We start from the raw sequence: 17,888 nt of genomic DNA, 5'->3' as shown, positions 1-17,888 counted from the left end.
TTGTGCACCATTTACACAACCAGTATCAATACTATTCAGAATAGTGCTAGTTTATTAAGACTAATGTGAGAGTTCTGAAACAAAATCAAAATCAAAGGAGGAAAATACAGGAGCAAAGTGCAAACTCTTCGGCGCTCATTTTCTTCTTTCCAAATCCCTGACCTGCCATTCCACAAACTCCTTAAAAAGATAAAATGAAGCTGAAAAGACCACCTTCTCTCACTCTCAAGAGTGCATGAAATGGAAAGTAATACTCAGATGGCACAGACTGTTTAAAAAAACCCAAACACGATCATATGTTTATGTCAACACTAGCGCAAAAAAAAACTTCTTAATCAATGTGGTACTTCTCACTGAAAGTACGAGAGTTACTAGTAGAACAAACATTTTCTCTCTGTTTCAGTATATATAAAAGAGGTCAAATTAAGGAAAAATATTTCTAATTTTAAACCTAAACCTTAAAAATTAAATCTTAAAGACAAGAGTTAGTTTTTCAGTTAAAAAACCCTAAGTTTTGATATTTTTATTAATATATATCACCTTATGCAAACCTATAATTTGAAATTTGCAATACTATTTTCTACAGATGGCATTTTTACTTGTAATTTAGAGGAGAGAGTATTGTTCTTGTGGTGAGAGGATGGAATTAAATCATGAAATATTCACTTTTAATTAAGATTACTGTATCAAAGGCAAGACTTAATGCAGAATTGAAATAAGGATCAAGGTTAATGCCTATTCTGAAGAGAATTTACATAAATTATGCCTTCCTACTAAACTATGAGGCTTATTTTGTCAATTTATACTGTGTGATCATAAAAATTAGAGATGGAAAGTATCTAAGTCATCTTCTTTCTCCTCCCCCACAATGCAGAACGCTTTAGTAAAAGTATATTTGTGTGTGCTTTGTCCAGTGTCATTTTAAATGATTCAAGAAGTGGAGTCTTCCACTAAACCTCATGGGAGACCTCTAAATAGTTTAAGATACCACTGACTGAAGCTTGTTCATGGTATTAAAAGCTATTTTCCTCTAATTTTTTGTTTAATTACTTCTAAATTATTCTTTTTCTGGTATTTACAGCCTTCAAATACTTGCAGACAGTTATATTGCAGCTCTGTAGCTATTTTGCCAAAATTTGGGGGGTGGGGAAATCATCTCTCTTGGGCTGTACATCACCAAGCACACATTAATAAGTATGCATGCACATTTCCTTTACTCTTTCTTCTGATTAGAGTCAGTCCCCTCTAGTCCCCAATTCTTGCTGCTTTTCATCTCTAGGTTTTTTTTCATTATAACCACTTTCCAGGTATTTCTTACTAATAGCTCTATTTCAGGTTATTTTCCTCTACAAAATCTTGCTGAATTTATCAGCTTTGGCCTTCATTAGTTGCACAGCAATATGTAATATTGATAAGAAAACAAAAGCAAAGCTATCCCTTTCCATTCCCGCCAAAAAACACATGCACACACAAGGAAGGGACAGAATAACCTGTATTAAATAGTGTTTTATTATAATTTATGAAAAAAATCATACTAGTGTGAGTTCTCTACAAATCCATGCTGTTTATATATCTGGTTGCTATTATTCTCTATGGCCACAAATTTCTGAAGTGACTAGTCATTTTGGATGCCTTGATTTTTGTTTGTTCAATTTGACACACATTAAAGGAATTTGGTTTCCAGAAGATGGGTGCTTAGCACTTGGTTTATATTTTTAAAAATGTGATTCACAGTTTTACTAGGGAATGAAGACAAATTAATTGGATATTAATTGCAATGATCACTTTTCATTTTGAAACTCACCACATTTGTTTTGGTTTTTTTTTTTAATATTTTTTTGCTGAAGTCCCAGTAATCCATGAATGTTTCTAAGTGACTGCTAATGTTCAGTACATTCTTAAGAGATCAGCTAAACAATCTTTGATACTATGGTGCTGAATACTATAAAAAATCCTAATAGCTTTACTCACACTGGCTGAAATCCTGGCCCCACTGAAGTCAGTATCAGCCCCTAAGTAGTACCCTACTCCAAAAGAGTTGCAATTTGATTTAAAATGAGATACTTCTGGTGTACAGCACTAGTCGACGTGAATAAGATCATAATCTGGCTCCAGGTATTAGCATGAATATTGTCCAGACCTTTTGGTTTGTATATGTTAACTTTTCCCATGTATTTCCTGGTTTTCTATCAGCCACTATATTATGGTATGACCATAGTCTCCTAGATAATGTGCTACACAATTCGTTGCCAAATTGTAACTGTTAAGCTTTTGACTAGTGGAGCAAATAGCTTGGGGAACTGGTAGTGGTATACAAAACCTTACATTTATAAGTCACATTTGTTTAGACAGATGAGTCTGGTATGACCAAAAGTTCCTATTTCTGATGGCAGCTTAATGTGTTTTATGAAATTACTCTGATAGCCTCAAAAGTAGTTTGTAGCGTGTAAGCGCCCAGATCACATTCAACAACAACTCATTTGTCACTAACTGACAACCACATTATCTGTCTCAGGAGAAGCCAAAAGTTGAATGGGCATGGAGGTTGAATTCACCTGATGATTCTTCTAGACACTAGAAAAATACAATGTAGAGGAGATTACTCTGTGATGCTGTATGCATTCCATAAATAAAAAGATTATGTCAATCTCCTGAGTGGTCAATCTAGCATCTTTCAGAAGCATTACATTCACACAAATTATTACAAAGCTTCTCTCTATACCATCAGCATTATGCATCCGTTAGAAACCATGTCAGGCTAGAAAATAGGTGTTGCAAACAGTTTTCCAGAGCCAAGTACTTATGAATAAAGGAAAGGCTGAAAAAGATCATTTTGTAACCAGAGTCTTCAGTTTTCTGCCCATGTCCTTTCAGCAATCCTTTAGTCAATCTTTTTGTTTTCAATATAAGTTATAATAAGTAAAGCATCACCATTATTCTCCAAGTTATCCTTCGCCATTCTTTTTCATGCTTCTTGCTCTGATACCTAGGTAGCAGTATACCAACATGTCCATTTTATCTAGGTCACAGGTACCCTGAATTATACTCACCACTATCCAATCACTAAACAAGATCAACTTGGCTTTTACATCTCTAGTGTATCAATTATAATCAATGCCCCTGCTACCATCCCTCCCATTAGAGCCAAATTCATCAGAATTTGAATTCACTGCCGCTTGAAGAAGCTGACATCTTGTTTCACAGGATACTGAGTCTGATCATTTGATTATTAGAAAGAAAAATTTATAAAATATGTACATTACATAATCATGAATTTAATACGTACATTTTATTTGCATTAAATTGATTACAATAACTAAAATTACTTCTCTCTTCAGATATATAAATATCTTTTAATATTGAATTTACACTGTTATAATAATCTACCATCACAACTTGCTAGAAATGTCTGCATATACAACAACATCCATACATACCATTTGTATTTAGAATTATATTGCAAGAACAAATACTAATAAACAAAACAAAAGTGGAATATTTAAAAATTAAACACTGAATTATTGCTATTAATCTGCTATTAGTGTTCTACATGTGGATAGCAGCAGGGCAACTGAGATTATCTTCATTCAAATATTCAAGGTTGCCCCATCAGATGTTCATGACAAATCTCCAAATCAGACAGATTGCATTTGCATTCTGTCCATATGATCAAAAGTTGTATTAAAACATTTCAGTTTTTATTTAAGCTGCTAACTGTGCCTAAAAATAATTAGTTATGAATAAAAAAAGTTATATATTTTTTACACTCTAAACTTTCAGTTATTGAGAAATGCCTGGCCTTTTATTCATCTCTGCGTTTCTAGTGCACCAGTTATATGTATGCCCCATTTACACAGATAACATTTCAGTTTAACTAAGGGACCCGTCTCTGCACCCTTTCCTCATACTATGTTTTCCTGTAGTGGGATCACTTTCAGTATTGTCTTTCAGGAGACGCTGCCAGGCTTTTCTGCTGCTACCATTATTGAGAGAAGCCCTACGCAAAGACATAAGGCTTGTACTTTGACCTAAAAGCAGCAAAGCTATGGCTCATCTTTCTCCCAGGGATTCCCACAGAAGTAAGGTCTTTGCCAGCAACACACTCTTCTCAACTGCCAGAGTTCCAGTGCTTGTTGCTGGGTTAACCAACAGCAGCCTTCCTAAAAGGGAGGGCTGACACTGGCCAGCCAGCAGTGCAACACCACTCAGTGTGTCCCTTCCCAAATTACACTGTGCAGCACAACTGGTTAAGTCAGTCCACAGGATGAATTCACAAGAGGGGGGGATGGTCAGGAGTGCAAGTCATTGATTTCTCTGGTCCTTCAATGGCTTTCACAGGAAACCTGAGATTTGTGGAGGGCAGTTTTTAGATTACTGAACTATGCTATGCCCATCCTTTTAAGTCACCATATAACTGTATTGCAGAGTCCTCCTGATTTCTCCTCTCCATCTCTATCCCAATGTTTTGTTGCCCCTTTGTTACATAAGTGAAATTAGACTACAAGATCTTAGATGAGGGTCCTTGTACAGCATCTATGTACCGTGAGACTTTCTGCACAGTTTTCAACCCTGAAAATAATAAATAATAATCATCCTCTGGTCAGACATGCTACCCAGGTATTGCAGGACTTTTAATGGAACATCAGCACCTTGCTGCATTCAGGACAAGACCATTAAGCTTCACTTTCTTGGATCAAGTTTTAGGTTGTCATGGGAAACCAGAAAGTTGTATTTTTCTTAGCCTCATTCTGTCACAATGTTATATTTTTAAACAAGCTACAATAATTGTCATCTTCTACTTCTGTTTACCAAGTATATAAACTTTTCAGAGTGAAAATTTACTCTAATTTCCAGCTCCAGATCTTCCGAAGTCCATTCCTCAAAATAATATATTTGTTAATTTCCCTACAAGAAGAACAGCTACATTATTCCAATTCTTACTATTCACCATCTATGAAGGGGCATTCTTTTGTCAATAGGCTTCATATTTTAAAATCCTGCCTTCCAAATTAACTGTACTGCAGCTGCTTCTTTTGTCCACGATGCTGTGTCAAAGCCCGCTGTTCCCAATTAAATGAATAGAAAGCAGCAAAGGGTCTTTGGAGGAAGGGGGGGGGTCAAGTAAAAAAAATCAGTGACTAGAACTGTACTTGACAAAGCAGAAATACATCTCTCTACAAATATTTAGTCACATGATAAAATACATTCTTTAACATTCCATTTTGTTACCCCTTTGTGCTAAAATAAGTTGTCCATATACACATTGGTATTTCATTTTTGACAGCACCCAAAATTGTTCTAGGTGCCTCCCAATACAGATAAACTACAAACTAATTTTAAATATGATGCAACAAAGGCACTCAAGTATCTCAGTGGTATATATGTACAGAATAGGAGTGGGGAGCAGTAACAAGAGAGCAGGAAGGGGCATGGACCAAACAGGAAAAGAATCTAACACTATATCTGAATCTTACACCAGGAATACTGGATCATATTTTGTGTCTTTGCATCATGGCAGACAGCGATGCTTACAAATCCATAGGGCCTTATGGGGAATATAACAGAGAGGAATACAGATTTATAGCTATAAAATCTACCACTAAACCCTCTGATTCTACCTAATCCAAGCACAAATATCACTACCTATCCTGACAGGTTTCAGAGTAACAGCCGTGTTAGTCTGTATTCGCAAAAAGAAAAGGAGTACTTGTGGCACCTTAGAGACTAACCAATTTATTAGAGCATAAGCTTTCGTGAGCTACAGCTCACTTCCTCAGATGCATATCGCAGTTTCCACGATATGCATCTGAGGAAGTGAGCTGTAGCTCACGAAAGCTTATGCTCTAATAAATCGGTTAGTCTCTAAGGTGCCACAAGTACTCCTTTTCTTTTTACTACCTATCCTAACACTGTCCCCAAATTTATTTTTATGAAACGGAGAGCATTTTGGAATAGAATTATGTACACAGACACTAAATAGTTAAAAGATACATTAAATCTGTCACATATACAAGCTGGATTTAGATACAGAAGTTAAGAGGTTGTGCAGTACTTGCTTAATTAATCTTTGCTCTATTAACAGATAAACCAGATGTACTATTATGTTCTTTGTTCTCATCTGCAGAGGGGATGAGCAGATTATTTATCTCCAAACAATAGGAGTTCGTGTACTACAGTGTGGATTTTTTTTTTTTTTTTAAATCTGGAAGGCAATCACTAACAAGCTTCAGCTGGAACTGCTTGATGTAAAAACAGTGTGAACTTGTTCCCGGACTAATAAATGATGCGTCTTCCATTAAGAAAAATAAACTAATTTCCAAATGGAGGGGGGTTGTTTTTTAAACACTTTTTTTATTGACCACTTTTAGATACTGTGTATTGTATATTGAACAGAATATTGAAAACTTTATTTTAACTTTGAAATAACTATTTTTTTCATTGATAGTCTTAATGTTGCAAACGTTTTAAAAATGTATAAGTAACACAAGGAGAAAATAAAAAAAAGTAATCAGTAGTTAATCAGTATATGAAACCTCCTCCACGCTACACCTGATGCAGTCTCAGGTGATACCACAGTATGAAAGAGTATTTAGTGTTCTACTCAGAGGGCCACAATATATGTGCTCTATTTATGAATGTATATAATGAACATATTGCACTGAAGCAGTTACGCGCTATTGTCAAGATTGCTAGCCTAAACATTCATTTGCTTTGAAAGCTCTTTATTTTTAACCTGACTGATGTTACCTTTGAAAAGATCAATCATATACCATATTCTGGCACTACTATACCATAATACTTAATTAAAAATCCAATATACTGTGCGCCCCTCACAAAAACTGGTACAAAAAAAACCCCAATCCCCTGTCGTAATGTTCATATATTGGCTTATTTATGTTGTGCCTATGCAAAATTTGTTTAAAAAATAACTGGAGCCAAGAAACTAAAACTAAACAAGGGAAGACTTTCAAGGTAGGTCAACTTTTAGGATTAATAATCTTGACAGAATGTTTACCATTGAAACGGATTAATTTTCTGTGCTTCCGTATAGATTGTACCAGTGTTAAAGTTCTGCCCCCTAGCCTCCTTCCTTCCATTATATCATAAGATTTTCTTCTGAAAATCTGTTTGAAATTATTGTAAATTAATATAATCTTTAGGAGAGGGATGAAAAAAACAGATCACATCCTTTTTCTAAACCATTGAATGTTTAGAAAAGTGAAACTGTACAATTGGACTCTTGTCACTGGAGGCTCCTTGGTATAGGGATTGCCTTCATTTAAAGTGCACTGTATAGTACACAGTATCATCAGTGTTTAACATGTGATAATACAGGTGTTTATCATCTCACTTTTGCAAAGTCACATACAAGACTTAGTATAATGTAAAGTTTGAATGAATTCAGCTTTCCAGTTAACAAGTTATATCATAAGCAGCATATAAGAACGGCTACTGAAGACTCCTTCAGCATATAATCACAAGCAACAAAATAATAAAAAGCAGCAAGATATTAAGGTTTGCAACTACCTGGAGAGTCATACAGCATCTTTGTTCCAGGAATGTTTGGAGATCCCTGGCAATTTTCTACCTACTAACCAAACCAGGGGTACAGAAATTTACTGCTCTGAATTAGAAAGGAATTTTTCTTTTTCATTTAGCTTCTGAGTAAGACAACACACTTATATTTCAGGAAACCGACAGCACAAATTATATATCTAAAATTAATCACAATACTTTAAAATCTAGTTTAGACCATTCAACAAAATATGGCTCAGACCAATTTTTCCCCAAAGAAAAACTTTTTTAAAAAACCTATTAATGCTACAGAGCTTATTAGTAGCTGCTTCTCCATAGCTTTAATTACAAAACATTATTTTGATTGAGATCTGAGTCCAGGTTTTATTTTATTCACAGCCATGCTGAGGCTTGAAGTTGTCTAGTCAGTTATTTGGTTAAAGAGAAGTACTGCCTGCTCATTTTCTTTAGTTTAACAGCAGGCTCTCGAACTGCCATACTCTGTTGAAGTGCTAACCCATGATACCCTGCTGTGTTCCATACACAGTTCCCATTTTTGCTTACACATTTCTGCCAGATTTGTCTAATAATCAAGAAAAGTCATAAGAAATGAGGAAAATAAGAAGCAGGGAAGAGGAGACAGTTGATTTACTGCCTTCCCTTCTTCCTTATTTCCTAAAAGCCCTTACATTTATTAGTGATTGTCTTGATCTTTAGACAAATACGGCACAAACATGGACACATGTGCATACACGTGTACAAGGAATGTATATAGTGGTGACCAAGTGCAATAGTACAGATAAACATTTTTAATGGGGTATTGTTTCTTGTATACACAACAGTAAAAGGAATGTCCTCTTAATAACTCAACTCTGATGAGCACGGAGCAACCATGCAGCTTGTTCTCAACCATCAGGCTGCAGTCATAGCCAGGGACTCTGAGTGATGTACAAAGGACATAGATTCTCTGATTGTGTAAGAGAGCCCATTAGCATGACACGGCTAAATCCACCGCCCTTCCCCACCCACCCTAGCAGACTCTGCCACATTCCTGGTATTTTGTCTTTCTTCTTGCTGCGTCCGAGACAAATATATTTTTGTTTAAATACATTAACCCTAAATACTGCACACAGATATAAATTCTGTTTTAGCACAGTTCAGCTTTTACTTGGAGGACCTATGATCTGACCATGCTCAGCGTGAGTGTCATCTTTGTATTTAAATCTAGGGCTGGGAATTGAAAGATCACTTATTTATCTGTATCCCAGAAGCTATAGCATGGTGGAAACCCTCAAGGCAAAATAAATTGTGATGAATTAAAACTGAGGAAGCGCATCCTTAACTTTTACAATCACCTCACTTTTGAAAGCTTAATATTTCATCCCCAGTGTTGAATTAACACTTTTCTATATATTGGGGGGAAAAAAATTCCCACGGGTCAAGTCCCTCAGACACAAACGCCAATTAGAAATAGTGTATAATTTTGAGGGCAACTGCAGTAAAATATTTCCTGACTGGAAAAAAGTTAGTGATATTGTTATATAATGTCCACATTTGGAAGCATGATCTACATAATTCTTTCTGGGGTAGGTTTTAAATTTCTATGATCTCACAAACTATTTCTGACATTCAGCAAGAAAACAAAAACGTCATTTCTATACGAAGTAATCTCTATTGAAAACCAGAATCATCTCCAGGTTATGAACACACAAGTCAGTTGAGACCAAGATGCAGCAGGATAAAAATGCATTTCACCCCCATAGTCCAACACATTTCCCAAGTTTACAATAAATATTTCAGTAATCTCTGGTGAAGTATTAGCACTGGCTCTACCTTACACTGTGAGAGGGAGGGGGATGAGCAAGATCTTACTGGTCCCTCATGGAGGAGAGCACTTCCAAGCCAGTAAAAAGAAAAAAAAGGAACATATTTAAAAAAATCAAGTTGGCACTGTCTTTTTAAACTAAATTTTAAAAACCCAGAAACCAATGGGGACTGTCTAGAAACAGAAAGATATATCTTGATTTTTGCTTTTAAACCAGTTTTCAAAAAATTAACTTGTTTCTGTTTTCTGGAAAGACCCTTTGGAGAAAAGCCACCATGTATGCTTTGGCCAAATACTCCCCGTCTGTGAGAATGACTGCATGCTCCCTTTTCATTTTCAACTGCTCTTTTCTTGCTCCTGTTACTCTCAAAGAGGGCCTGGAGTAAAACATACATAGGAGCAATCCCCAGATCAGTGCATGAAAGTGACGCCATCATGCTAGAACATGGAGGAAGGAAGTGCAACTGATCAAACAGAAAAGATTGAAGCTGACTGTACACTAAGTGCTGTCAACTGAATAAGAGAAAAACTAAAAGAAAAAAGGAAATTTGTTTTTTTTATTTACAAAAGCAATAATCTGAGCTGTTAGAAACATGATTTTTAAAAGCTGACTGTGTCCCTTTAAGATCGTATTGTATGACTGGCCTAGTAGCGTAACAATAAACACACCAAAATCAGGCGTAGGAAGAGATTTGGAAATCTAATTTACTACACCAGTGAGACTAAGCACTACATAGTGTTGCTACCTTTGGTCTCCTGGGGGAGGATATGCCATGGTAAAAAGAGCACTCCAGCTGACCTATTCAACAGCGGAACGGGCAACAAGCATGGTTCCTTCAATCTGTATAGCAGGTGCCACACTTTGTCATCAAGAAAAAAAGAGGGATAAAATATAAACAAAAACCATCAGATATTCCTCAGAGAATAAACAAGATTTATTTAAATTACCCTTTTAAGCTGCTGGGGTCAGGGAATGAGTCTTTTAGTAAACTCTGTAAATTGCCACATAAACCTACAGTGTTATGTAAATAATATATAAAAATGAGTTATTCCCAAATCTAATCCACTTGAGACAATGGAGAAAACCAAATAAATTTCTGATGCTTCTGTAGGGGACAGTTTGACTTTTAAGCAATGTCCCTTTGGCTCCATCTTGCTGAAAGCACATTAAATATGCTTTTTTTTTTGATGGCGTCACGTTAAATTAGTATTTAGCGTAACAGTCTTTAAGACGGATAACTGTAAATATGAAATATATCCTTTTTCAAAGTTAAAAGGCTCAAACTCCAGTGTCAGTTTCATTTGGAATTACATCTATTGCTTTGCCATATTAGAAAGTTCCTCCTCTACACTTGAATCCCAGACAGTGCCATGTATATGTTACAGTTTACACTCATTTTATGAGTAATACCCGTGGCAGACCTGTATAAATTCAGTTGCTTTTGCTGGTGGTAAACACACCAGAAACATGGAACAAATGAACCACAAAACTTTTTATATTGCATGCTCACGACTTATGAAATGATTGACAACAGAAACAAAAACAGAAAACATCTGGAAATGGCGGGAGGATACAGGGCTTTTGCAGAGCTCCAGTTCTCTTATACTACTCTACTCAGAAATACATATAATTCCTATTTTGAATTTAACCCAAGCGGGGGGACAGTAGACATCCTCATTTTTTGATCCAAATAAACATCAAACTCCTTTCAAATTACCCAGCATAGTTTGTTCTACTATAATACTATGTGATAGTATAAAGTGAAAATACAAATAAAACCCAATTCTATTCCAATCATTTTTCAACTATAAACACACTTAATTATTGTGCATAGAAGCGTATACACCTCTCCATTTCTACACGTTTCTTTATTCTAACTAATATTTGTTACAATTATTATTTATACAAGGTAGAGCTCTCAGACCCAATTGTGCTCTTTTAGCATGGTATACCCTATTTTGCTGATTGCCATAACATACACACAGTAAAAGACAACCCTCACACCAAAGCCTTTAGTCTTAGGACAGGTTTCAGAGTAACAGCCGTGTTAGTCTGTCTTCGCAAAAAGAAACGGAGTACTTGTGGCACCTTAGAGACTAACTAATTTATTTGAGCATGAGCTTTCGTGAGCTACAGCTCACTTCATCGGATGCATACCGTGGAAACTGCAGAAGACATTATATACACACAGAGACCATGAAACAATACCTCCTCCCACCCCACTGTCCTGCTGGTAATAGCTTATCTAAAGTGATCATCAAGTTGGGCCATTTCCAGCACAAATCCGACAGTGACTTTAATGGGTTTATTGATATACTTAAGTTAAATGTGTGCATAAGTACTTGTAGAATCAGGGCCTAAATTAAGGCATGACACACTAAGTGGGTCCAACAAACAATCAGAAGGGAGAGGAGGGGAGAATAAGATTAGAAAAATGCCAAGAGTGATAGGACTGTGTAAATGGGCTACATGCAGAATTTGCAGGAAGTTTTCATTTAGTAAAAGAACAAAAATATGTTTTTAAAATAATAGTAATACCTGCTGGCCTAGCCAATTCTGGGTCACAGTTTATTTTAGTGATCATGGTAGAAGCAAGTCTTAAGGAGGGATGTGGAGGACTACAGTGTGGTGGTTTAACAGATTAGTTCAGGGAAGGTGTTCCATATATAAAAGGTGGCACAGAAGAAACCACCTATGAACTAGCAGGAGAAGAGAACTAACAAGAGATGGAGGTTAGCATCATTTGCCATCTTTTAGAACTTAAATTTTGAATGGACCTAAGGGTGTATGAGTGTATGTGTGTACAGTAGCAGTCCAAGATATGGGTGGTCGGGACTATAGTAGTCAACCCAGGAGATAAAGCCTGGATGAGAGTATTTAAATTTGTTTTATTTTTGTATAGTGAGAGAGAACACAGAGAAATCATACATATAGTCACAAGTATGGTTTTTATTAATACCTATTAGGCTTTAAACAGGGAACAAGAAAAATACAATAATCTTCAATAGTTTTCTTTCTTAATGCTGCACAACTAAAGCCAAATTCTCATCCCTCATGCAAAGGCAAAATTAAAAGGACTCACAGAATCTTCCTCCCAATGCGCATAAAGCAACTAGGTAGCTTCTCCAACAACCAAACTGTAGTAATAGTACCTGCCCTACACTGAGGTTTTAGCTAGCGGATCCACATATACACTTGGATCCAGGTATAGACACTGATTACACCCCAGTTGTCCCATAGGGCTGTCACAGATGTGCTATAAAGCAGGGCTCAGTGGTGTGTAGAAGATGGAATCCTCTACGGCCTTTATTCAATCTGCACCAGCAAATCATGGTGGCTCCACTGTTTTTAGGGCCTTATGTAATTGTAGGATTTATTCCCATTTTTCATTAATAACATTTGTTCTCAAAGTTGATTTGGCAAATGCCTAACCCAATAGGATCAACTGTATTTATGTATGTTCACCCAGGTATAGAAAGTTGTATTAAGGGATTATGAAAGGCAAATATAAAATCTTCAGCTTATTAAATGATTAGACAAAAGTGTGTCTAAAGAATAACCTCTAAAATAGTATGTTTCCTCATTCTAGAACTTCAGAGGTTTAGGAGCCTGCTTCCTATCTGCCCTTTTTTCCTCTTAAGTTCAAGAAATATTGATGCCTTGTCAAAAAATGACTTCAATCACACAAAAGCAACCTACTGGAAACATTTTAAAACTATACTAAATATATTAATCTTACCATTTCCAGTAATGTCTTATCTCAGGCCAATTAGAACAATCCAGTTGAAAAAAAATAAACATTTCTGAAGAAAAAGATAATTCAAAACCATCCTAGTGAACAGAACGCCTTCACAGGCAAACACACACAGTAATAATAGAAATGGGGTGGGGGGAATCTCTTAAGTTTCCCTCAAATACATTAGATATTCTCTGCAAATGTGTGAAACTGTATTTAAAAACACAGTACTAAGGCCAAAATGAGTTTCAACGTTTAAAGTGGTAATTAAGACAAATTTCTTTTGAGAGAAGTTTGATTTGCTGAAAGTCTGTGCTAACAAGAGAGGAAATGAAAAGAAAATAAATGGTCCAAATTCATTCCCAGTGTAACTTTGCTGATTCTAGTGGAGTTACACCAGGAAAAATTTGGTCTCATACATCTCATCAACCAGAAAGTTCAGTCTCATACAAAAAAGAACACATTTACTCACATAAAAAGTTAAAGGAAGGCCCATTTATTAAGGGCTATGACTAACAATAAAAGGCAAAACCCAGATGAATCTTCAAATTACACCTTGAAAGTCTATATTGTAAAAAACAAAATTAGATTTAATAAATCTTAGCATTAACAGAAAATTAAAAATCTGTACGTCTATTCATTATTTATTGATGGAAAGACTTATTTTGAAAAGTTAATGAGCAGAATTTCTGCATGGATAGAAATTTGGCACAGAAATGAGAATCAAGACATTGTCAATGACATATTCTAGATTTTAAGCAGCCTTTACAAGTGATTAACATTTTCTGCTGAAAGTTAATAAACTTTAGAGGTGAGATGGGCTCATGTTTTTGAAAATTCATTGTGAGACTGTACTTAAATGTAACAAGTGGCTCTAAAATAGAGCTTTTCCTCTGTGGATCACAAAGTAGATAAAATAAAATACTGTTGAACAAACTAAGAGCCAACTATTACTTTGAAAAACATTTTTAAACAGTGTACAGTACTAATTTTCATATAGCTTCTTATTTGTAGATTCCACAAAGTTTTATATATACAGACTAGCAAAATAATCAGATTTTGTAAGAATTATACAATTCTCAAGGCTTTATTTTAATGTGAACAAAACCTTTAATGAGAAATGGCTTACAATGTGATGAGTGAAATATCAAAATAGTCTCATAAATGCTTAAAAACAATAAAAACTTGTTCAACCTATTTTAAATTCTGGTTTTAAAACTTAAATTATATTCTGTTAAAATGTATTTGATATTATTCCAGTTAGAAACTTGAAGAAAAAAAGTATTTAATTGAAAATCTAATGTAATAAAAGATGTTATCACAATCAGCGAAAATCCATAAAATTCAAGCTCAAAGTTGATTGACAACCCTTAGCTTTCTCTTGGTTGTTGGATGTTTATTACAACCTTGTTATTTTTGCAGTTTTTAAAGTTTAATCTACATATATTTAAGAGGAAAACTTTAACTATTAAAGATATAAACTTGACAACAATGCCATCTAGTGTACATTTTAAATTAGCATGATGTGTTTGTTTTTAAAATATTTATCCTGTAACATACCACAGAGAGCTAGGGAGGGAAATATGCTATGTACAAATTGTATGTCTAAAATTGAAGAAGGGTTATATGACAGCAAGGATATCTTAAGTGTTCAATACCTAACACTGAGGTTTGTTGGTGGTGGTTTTTTGTGTTTTTGTTTTGTTTTTGGCGGGCGGGGGTTAGAAGGATGTAAAAATCTAACTATAATTAAGCATATTAGAACTTATTCCCTCGAAGATGCAGCTCTGGCTCAAACAGAAAAAGCACAAGGAAAACCAGTTTTTGAAAGCAAATGATAAGAGGCAACTTAAGAGGAACAAAAGAGGAAAGCAGGAAAGTAATAGAGATTTATAGTGATCCTCAAAGGTGAAGGTGAGAGTGTTGAGAATAAGGTTTATAATATGAAGCTAGCTTCAACGTTAACAATGGAGCAGCTATTGCTGCCTGATAAATCCAAACTGCTAATGAAAACTGTAGGTTTCTTTCTGTACACCATATACTATAATTATGCTGCCATCTACTGAAATATTATTTCATTAAGTATTTAGGATTGTGTACAGGATAGTTAAAAACAGGTACTTGAAGACAATATTCGATAAAGATAATCAATAAGGTTCCACTGAAAAGGAGCCAAGATACAAAGATGTGCATATAACAACAAACACCTTGTGTGATCTTTCACTGCTGGAACCCATAACCTTTCCCCGTACCTTTTGTTGACCATTACCCGATTGCTGTAATACAGTAAAGGATGCCTTAATTTAAGAACATAAGAACAGCAATACTGGGTCAGACCAAAGGTCCATCTAGCTCAGTATCCTGTCTTCCGACAGGTTTCAGAGTAGCAGCCGTGTTAGTCTGTATTCGCAAAAAGAAAAAGGAGGACTTGTGGCACCTTAGAGACTAACCAATTTATTAGAGCATAAGCTTTCGTGAGCTACAGCTCACTTCCTCAGATGCATATCGTGGAAACTGCAGCAGGCTTTATATATACACAGAGAATATGAAACAATACCTATTCCCACCCCACTGTCCTGCTGGTAATAGCTTATCTAAAGTGATTTCCAGCACAAATCCAGGTTTTCTCACCCTCCACCCAGGAGAGTGAATTTGTGTGGGGGGGTGGAGGGTGAGAAAACCTGGATTTGTGCTGGAAATCACTTTAGATAAGCTATTACCAGCAGGACAGTGGGGTGGGAATAGGTATTGTTTCATATTCTCTGTGTATATATAAAGCCTGCTGCAGTTTCCACGATATGCATCTGAGGAACTGAGCTGTAGCTCACGAAAGCTTATGCTCTAATAAATTGGTTAGTCTCTAAGGTGCCACAAGTCCTCCTTTTCTTTTTGTCTTCCGACAGTGGCCAATGCCCAGAGGGAATGAACAGAACAGGAAATCATCAAGTGATCCATCCCCTGTCGTCCATTCCCAAACAGAGGCGAGTGACACCATCCCTGCCCATCCTGGCTAACAGCCATTAATGGACCTAACCTCCATAAATTTATCTAGTTCTTTTTTGAACCCTGTTATAGTCTTGGCCTTCACAACATTCTCTGGTAAGGAGTTCCACAGGTTGACTGTGCGTTGTGTGAAAAAATACTTCCTTTTGTTTGTTTGAAACCTGCTGCCTATTAATTTAATTTGGTGACTCGTAGTTCTTGTGTTATGAGAAGGAATAACCAACCTTATTTACTTTCTAAACACCGGTCATGGTTTTATAGACCTGTATCATATCCCCCCTTAGTAGTCTCTTTTCCAAGCTGAAAAGTCCCAGTCTTATTAATGCATCTGAGGAAGTGAGCTGTAGCTCACGAAAGCTTATGCTCTAATAAATTGGTTAGTCTCTAAGGTGCCACAAGTACTCCTAGTCTTATTAAGCTGTTCCATACCCCTAATCATTTTGTTGCCCTTTTCTGAACCTTTCCCAATTCCAATATATCTTCTTTGAGATGGGGCAACCACATCTGCACACAGTATTCAAGATGTAGGCATACCATGGATTTATATAGAGGAAATATGATATTTTCTATGTTATTATTTATCCCTTTCTTAATGATTCCCAAGATTGTGTTAGCTTTTTCGACTGCCGCTGTACCTTGAGCGGATATTTTCAGAGAACTATCCACAATGACTCCAAGATCTGTTTGAGTGGAAAACGCTAATTTAAACCTCATCATTTTATATGTATAGTTGGGATTATGTTTTCCAATGTGAATTACTATACATTTATCAACAGTGAATTTCATCTGCCATTTTGTTGCCCAGGCACCCAGTTCTGAGAGATCCTTTTGTATGTCTTTGCAGTCTGCTTGGGACTTAACTATCTTGAGTAGTTTTATATCATCTTCAAATTTTGCCACCTCACTGTTTACCCCCTTTTTCCAGATCATGTATTAATATGTTGAATAGAACTGGGCCCAGTACAGACCCCTAGAGGACACCACTATTTACCTCTCTCCATTCTGAAAACTGACCATTTATTCCTTCTCTTTGTTTCCTATCTTTTAACCAGTTAGCAGTCCATGAGAGAACCTTGCCTCTTATCCCATGACTGCTTACTTTGCTTAAGGGCCTTTGGTGAGGGACCATGTCAAATGCTTTCTGAAAATCTAAATACAATATATCCACTGGATCCCCTTGTCCACATGCTTGTTGACCCTCTCAGAGGCATGATTTCCCTGTACAAAAACCATGTTGACTATTCCCCAACAAATTATGTTCATCTATGTGTCTGACAGTTTTGTTCTTAACTATAGTTTGCCCGGTACTGAAGTCAGGATTAACGGCCTGCAATTGCCAGGGTCACCTCTGGAGCCCTTTTTAAAAATTGGCTTCACATTTGCTATCCTCCAGTCATTTGGTACAAAAGCTGATTTAAACGATAGGTTACAGATGACAGTTAGTAGTCCTGCAATTTCACATTTGAGTTCCTTCAGAACTCTTGGGTGAATACCATCTGGTCCTGGTGACTTATTACTGTTTATCAATTTGTTCCAAAACCTCCTCTAGTGACACCTCAAGCTGGGAAAGTTCCTCAGATTTGTCACCTAAAAGGAATAGCTCAGGTTTGGGAATCTCCCTCACATCCTAAACAGTGAAGACCGATGTAAAGAATTCATTTAGTTTCTCCACAATGGCCTTATTGTCCTTGAGAGCTCCTTTAGCATCTCAATCGTCCAGTGGCCCCACTAGTTGTTTAGCAGGTTTCCTGCTTCTGATGTACTTAAAACATTTTTTGCTATTACTTTTTGAGTTTATGGCTAGCTGT

General features: G+C 36.1%; 1 protein-coding gene across 5 annotated transcripts in view; it reads right to left on the bottom strand.

Moving 5' to 3' along the window:
• ORC5 (origin recognition complex subunit 5) overlaps nucleotides 1–17,888 on the bottom strand; it is a 121,227-nt gene that overhangs the window by 47,226 nt on the left and 56,113 nt on the right. Inside the window, exon 14 of one of the 5 annotated variants that reach the window (XR_014714288.1) lies at nucleotides 10,087–10,200. The exons of the other annotated variants lie outside the window; for them this stretch is intronic. The gene's annotated coding sequence lies outside the window, so the exon portion shown is untranslated. The remainder of the gene's footprint in view (nucleotides 1–10,086; nucleotides 10,201–17,888) is intronic. 5 annotated transcript variants of the gene reach the window in all.

The sequence above is a fragment of the Lepidochelys olivacea genome (assembly GCF_965140295.1).
Source record: "Lepidochelys olivacea isolate rLepOli2 genome assembly, chromosome: 1".
NCBI classification, from domain to species: Eukaryota; Metazoa; Chordata; order Testudines; family Cheloniidae; genus Lepidochelys; species Lepidochelys olivacea.
The sequence above is the reverse complement of the archived record's forward strand: the minus strand, read 5'-3'. Positions and strand labels throughout refer to the sequence as shown.